Genomic DNA, 6,687 nt, shown 5'->3' on the forward strand with positions numbered 1-6,687 from the left:
TAAATATAACCTGGTAGACACTTTAAAAATGTTGCCCTATATAAAAGAATATGTTTTAAAAGATAATTAGCTAGATTTTAGGATACTTAAGTTAATTACCAAAGTGGAAATTAAACTAGGATTTTATCCTCCATTTCTGTCAGGTAGTACCAGAGAATTTCTATTAGATTGAAATATATTTCTACAGATAATAACTTTATACCTAACTTTTTGTTTATTTTTTCTCATCCAAAAAGCTCTTACTATATTTATTTCCACATATGTAATATCAAGATATTGCTGATTTCTTTTCTTCAGTGATATCATTATGAAATTGATAAAATATTATGAGTTATCCATATTCATGCTTGGTGTGGGACATCGTTCCATGGAACCAGTGGTATAATTATAGTCATTAGTTATCTTTCAGAGCTTAGTTGTCAAGATCTGATTCTGCTGGAAAACATACAAGTAACCTTGGGCAATTTCTTTAATTTGGGAAGGCATTAATTTTTCACATTTTTAAATAAAATCATTTGGATAAGTAATCACTAAAATATTTTAAAGAATTATTTTAAGTTATTAGTATAAAAAGTACATATAAGGGTAAACAGTAACTTCTTTTATTCTGCTATAAAATATATTTGCCTTCCAGCAAGCCAAGAGATTTAGAGTTACTTCTTTTTTTCTTTTTTCTTTCAAAATATTTTATTAAATCTTTGAGAATTTGATATATTTTTATGGTATCTCCTGCCAGTTACTTCTCCAATTCCCTACCCACCAATCTCAGTCAATCTTCTATTGCTGTGAGGATACACCATGACCAAAGCAACTCTTATAAAATATATTTTAGGGATTTGTTTAATGTTTTAGATATTTAGCCCCTTATTATCATGGCAGGGGACATGAAAGCATGCCAGCAGACTGCTGGAGAAGTAGCCGAGAGTTCTACATCCAGATATGTAGGCATCATAAAGGGAAAAGAACTTGGCCTGGCTTTGGACTCTGAAACCTCAAAGCCCACATCACAGTGACATACTTCCTTCAATAAGGCCAGATTTCCTAATCTTTCTAAAGTAGTATCATTCCTTCATAACTAAGCATTCAAATATATGATGTTATTGGGGTCATTCTTATTCAAACCCCCACACTACTGAACTATAGGTCCTTGTTCAAAATGTTTAAGCTCATTAAATCACAGCATTATTGCCTATGTACTATTACATGTGTGGCCATCCACTGGATTATGTTAGGCCTAACAGAAGTTACACCCTTAAGGAAAATAAATTCTACCAACATCTACCAATTACCAATAGCTTTTAGGTAATGATTGAACTTCTTTCTCACTTCCTCTCTTCATGTTGGGCTTTTATCTGGGTTAAGCTTGTGCGTATCTTGTGAATGCTGTCATAGCTGCCCTGAGCTCATATGTGCAACTGCTCTATTGTGTTAAAAAAAAAACCACCACTTCCCAGTAGTAATCTACTGATTCTGTCTATCTCTCTGACTTCTTTGCAATGATCTCTGAGCTTTGAGATGAACAGGTATAGTATAGCTGTCTCATTGAGTTATGAACACTCCATAGCTACTTATTCTCTACTTTGTGGCCATCCTGGTCTCTGTTAATGCCCATTGTGATTCTAGCAACAACAAAATATACATTTCAGTGTTTGTCATATAGAACCTGAAGCTTTTCCAGGTTTGAGTAAAATGTTTCATGAGTAGCCAGAAGTGTTCCTGACTGCTAAGCATGGCATTTTGAAATAGTAATTGAGGTATCTTGGTGAGAGCATCCAGAATGCACTTGTTATGTGTGCATATCATTGGCAGCCAAGCTCACACAATGAAGCTACTGAGATTCATCCAGCATTTCCACATTTGATCAGGTTAATACCTGAGCTGAACTTTTGCTTGGAGGCAAAAGATTTTCTAGTACAAAAAAAAAAAAAAAAATCCAAAATTATAGTTTTCGCTTAGTTTCTAGAAAATACATTTTCCCATCATCTTCCTTCCTTCTTTCTTTTCTTTCTTTCTTTCTTTCTTTTTTTCTTTCTTTCTTTCATTAACTATGTACCTATACAAAACGTTCATTTCATTTTTTCCCAATTAAAAAAGGGAATCAGCTTTATTGATAATGTAGGACAAATACAAAACAACAGAGGTGTAAAATATTAGCACATGGGCTAATATTCTTCATCCTTGATCATTCTCCTTCAGCACTATCTGCCCCAACTTCCCCATAGTCCCCTAGGGCAGCCATGTCTTCACATGCCTCAGAGAACTCTTCCTCCTCCAACCCCTCACCCACAAACCAGTGCACAAAGGCAGCTTGGCATACATCAGATTACACTTGTGATCTAGGTGAGGCAAGGGAGATGGCCAGGAAGATGTTGATCAACATGCACACAGCTCTCTGGATTTTGACCAGGTCCCCACCAGGCAGCACTGTGTGAAACTGGTAATGAATGCCAGCCTTGAAGCCAGTGGGGTACCAGTCCACAAACTGGGTTGTATGCTTGGTTTTGATGGTGGCGGTGGCAGCATTGCCATCTTTGGGAACCACAACACCATGGGACAGCAAGCAGCAAACCATGTATTTCCCTTGGACAGGGTCATATTTCACCATCTACTTGGCTGGCTCAAAGCAGGCATTGGTGATCTCTACTACTGTGAGCTGCTCAGGGTAGGCTTCTCAGCGGAAATGACAGAGATAGATGAGGCCAGAGTGAAGTGGATGCAAGAGTAGGTCACCAGGTTTGTCTGGAATTCTGTCAGGTCAACATTCACGGCCCCAACAAATCTGAGGTAAACAGTCATGGATGACACAATCTGGCTAATAAGGCAGTTAAGGTTAGTGTAGGTCGGGCCCTCGGTGTCAAGGTTCCTACAATAGATGTCATAGATGGCCTCATTGTCTACCATGAAGGCATAATCAGAGTGCTCCAGGGTGGTGTGGGTGGTGAGGATAGAATTATAGGACTCCACCACAGGAGTGGAAACCTGAGGGGCAGGGTAAATGGAGAACTCCAGCTTAGATTTCTTTCCATAATCAACAGAGAACTGTTCCATCAGCAGAGAGGTGAATCCAGAGTCAGTTCCTCCAACAATGCTGTGAAAAATGAAGAACCCCTGAAGACCTGTCCACTGGTCAGCCAGCTTGTGAATTCTGTCTAACACAAAGTCAATGGTCTCCTTGCTGATAGTATAGTGGCCACGGGCATTGTTATTGGCAGCATCTTCCTTGCCTGTGACGAATTGCTCAGGGTGGAACAGCTGGGAGTAGGTAGCAGTGTGACCTCATCAATAACTGTGGGTTCCAGGTCCACAAACACTACCAAGGGCATGTGCTTGCCAGTGGGTGTCTCACTGAATAAGGTGTTGAAGGAGTCATCTCCCCTTTCAATGGTCTTGCCACTTGGCATCTGTCCATCAGGCTCGATGCCATGTTCCATGCAATATAGCTCCCATCAGGCCTTGCTAATCTGGACACCAGCCTGGCCAACATGGATGAAGATACATTCACATGTATTTGATCCTTGAAGTGGTCCATGAAAACTAGGAACTGAAGAGAGTGTGATAAGGAGTTCCCACTAGTAGTCTACCAAGACGTCTTAGGGAGAAGCAGTGTCAAATGTTTATTTCTTAAGTTGTGGTATTTTTTCAAGTTTGTGTTACTAGAACTGAGTACCCAAGGCAAGTCACTACTGAAAAGAAAAAAATCTTTAGTTTGCCTAAAATGAAAGTCTATTGATACAGTCTCTGATAATGGCCTCATGGCTGATTTGTGTGATGACAGCAGGAGGAGGAGAAGCAAGTAGAAGAGTATGCAACTGGAAACTGGAACCCTAAGAATAACACAAGAGTCAGGCTGGCCCTTACAGTTCATACTCATGGGAAGTAACCAAAGACCCCTCAAGGACCTCTTTAAACTTTGCTAATGACAACACATTAAAGTTGCCTCTAAGCTCTACCATTCAAGTTTCCCATCGTTGTATTGTGAACTGTGCCTCGAACCTGTGAAGCTCTGGATGAAACTACCTCTAAATCACAGAACTCTGTGACATCCCTGTTTATAGGCCACTTAAAATAACAACAGCCAAAATAGAAGCTCAATTTATTAAGGAAATTGACCGTATAAAGGTCAGTTGACATTGTTGGCAATCCTTCGAACTCAGACCAGTTAATTCGAATAAAAATTCAACTAATGATATGGAAACTATATTCAAATAAGCAAATATTTAGGTAATGAATGATATTAGGTGTTCATTTTGTATTTTTTATAGTTTGCTTTTGTTACTATATGTTTTAACAGGTACAGGTAAGACTAGTTCAGTTAAATTCTGCACATATATTAATAAGTACATACTATTAAGAAGTTATTAGTTAAGACAATGTTGTTCTTCCAATCCTAAAACTACTAAATGTTAATAAGTAAATTGTGAAAGTGGGAATTAAAACAGACCCTGATACAAACTTACTTTTGTGGAAACATTGGCTTTTATATTACCGACTATATAGTGTGAAAATTAATGTAAGCTTTCTTTTGTTATTAGTTTTGTAATCTGCAAAATGCTTCATGTCATAAGTATTTTTGTTAATTAATTATTTCATATATTACATCTGACCACAGTTTCTTCTCCACACACCTCCTACATCTTCCATTCCCCCACCTTCTCCCTTCCCACCCACTCCTTAGTTTCCCTTCTGAAAAGGGCAGGCCTTCCAGGGATATCAACCAACCATGGCATATCAAATTGCAATAAGATTAGGCACTTTACCTCATATGACTGTTGGATGAGGTAACCCAGTAGGAGGACAAGGGTCCAGAAGCAGGCAAAATAATCAAAAACAGCCGTAGCTCTCTCTGTTAGGAATTCAACAAAACCAGCAAGCTATTCAACTACAACATTTATAGAGTGCACCTAGGTTAGACACGTGCAGGGTCTCTGGATGTTGATTCAGTCTCAATAAGCCCCTATAAGTCCAAGTTTATTGATTCTATGGGATTCCGTGTAGTGCCATTAGCCACTCTTTTTTTTTCCATTTTATTATTTTATTCATATTACATCTCGATTATTAGCCCTTTCCCTGTTTCCTCCCATTCTTTCCTCCCTCCCACTTCCCCCTCTTCTCCCCTCCCCTATGTCTGTGACTGAGGGAGACCTCCTCCCCCTATATATGCTCTTAGAATATCGAATCTCTTCTTGGTAACTTGCTATCCTTCCTCTGAGTGCCGCCAGGCCTCCCCATCCAGGGGACGTGGTTAGAAAAGGGGCACCAGAGTTCGTGTGAGAGTCAGATCTCACTCTCCACTCAATGGTGGAGAATATCATGATCGTCGACTAGGTCTTGGTAGGGGTTCGAAGTTTAATGCCTATATTCTCCTTGCCATTAGCCACTCTTGATCCTACAATCCTTCCTTCCTTCTTCAGTGTGGTTCCTCAAACTCCACTTAATGTTTGGCCCTGGATCGCTGCATCTGTTTTGATCAGCTGCTGGATGAAACTTCTGTGGTGACAACTGGATTAGGCACAATCTGTGAGTATAGCAGAACATCATTAGGCTATTGGCTTTTTTTTCTTGTCATGTTTGATTCTATCCTAGGTTTATGATACATCTAGCCTCTGGTTTTACTCTGCTCCTGTAAAAACTATGGATTGGCTTCATCCTGTGCCATGGATCTCAAAGTACACCAGTTATTTATTGGCGTCTCCCATTGATTTCTGTGCCACCTTTACCACAGCACATCATGCTGGCAGGACGTAGTTTATGTGAAAGGTTTTGTGGCTGTGTTGGTGTCCCAACCCTCAACTGGAAGTATTACTGCCTAGTTAGAAGAGACAGCGGGTTCAGTCGCTAAAAGTCTTAACTAAGGACACTCTCCTAGATTCCTTAGTATTTCCAGTTGTTCTTGGTTTCTAGATCACCTCAGAGATGCTCCCTTCATTCCAGTTGCATCTCAGAGTATTATTTCCTTCCATCCTACACCCACCTGATTCCCTTCTTTACTATCCCCACATGCCCCCAATCCACCTGCAGTATCTATTCTATTTCTTCTCTCCAAGGAGATCCATGCATACCCAGTTGATTCCTCCCTGTTACTTAGCCACTCAAGTTCTGTGGATTGTAGCATAATTATCTTTTATTTTGTAGTTAATATCCACTTATAAGCGATTTGTTTCTAATTTCATCCATTTGCCTGCAAATTTCATGGTGTCATTGTTTTTAACAGCTGAGGAATACTCCAATATATAAATGTACCACATTTTATTTATCCGCTCTTTGGTTGAGGGACATCTAGGTTGTTTTCAGTTTCTTTCTATTAAGAAGAATAAAAGTGCTGACTCTCACACGAACTCTGGTGCCCCTTTTCTGACCATGTCCCCCGGATGGGGAGACCTGGTGGCACTCAGAGGAAGGATAGCTAGTTACCAAGGAGAGACTTGATATTCTGAGAGCATATATAGGGGGAGAACGTCTCCCTCAGTCACAGACATAGTGGAGGAGAGAAGGGGAGAAATGGGAGGGAGGAAAGAATGGGAGGAAACAGGGGAAGGGCTAACAATCGAGATGTAATATGAATAAATTAATAAAAAAATAATAAAAGTGCTGTAAAAATACTTAGGTAAGTGTCATTTTCATAGGATGTAGTGTCTTTGGGAAAGATGCTTAGGAATGGTATAGCGGGGTCATGAGATAGATTAGTTC

The 6,687-nt window shown here is 39.7% G+C and overlaps 1 pseudogene; it reads right to left on the reverse strand.

Annotated features, from left to right (window-relative positions):
• Positions 1 to 2,182: 2,182 nt before the first annotated feature.
• LOC127188567 (tubulin alpha-1C chain-like) lies at positions 2,183 to 3,494 on the reverse strand (annotated as a pseudogene).
• Between the last annotated feature and the right edge of the window lie 3,193 nt (positions 3,495 to 6,687).

The sequence above is a fragment of the Acomys russatus genome, chromosome 4 (assembly GCF_903995435.1).
Source record: "Acomys russatus chromosome 4, mAcoRus1.1, whole genome shotgun sequence".
NCBI lineage: Eukaryota > Metazoa > Chordata > Mammalia > Rodentia > Muridae > Acomys > Acomys russatus.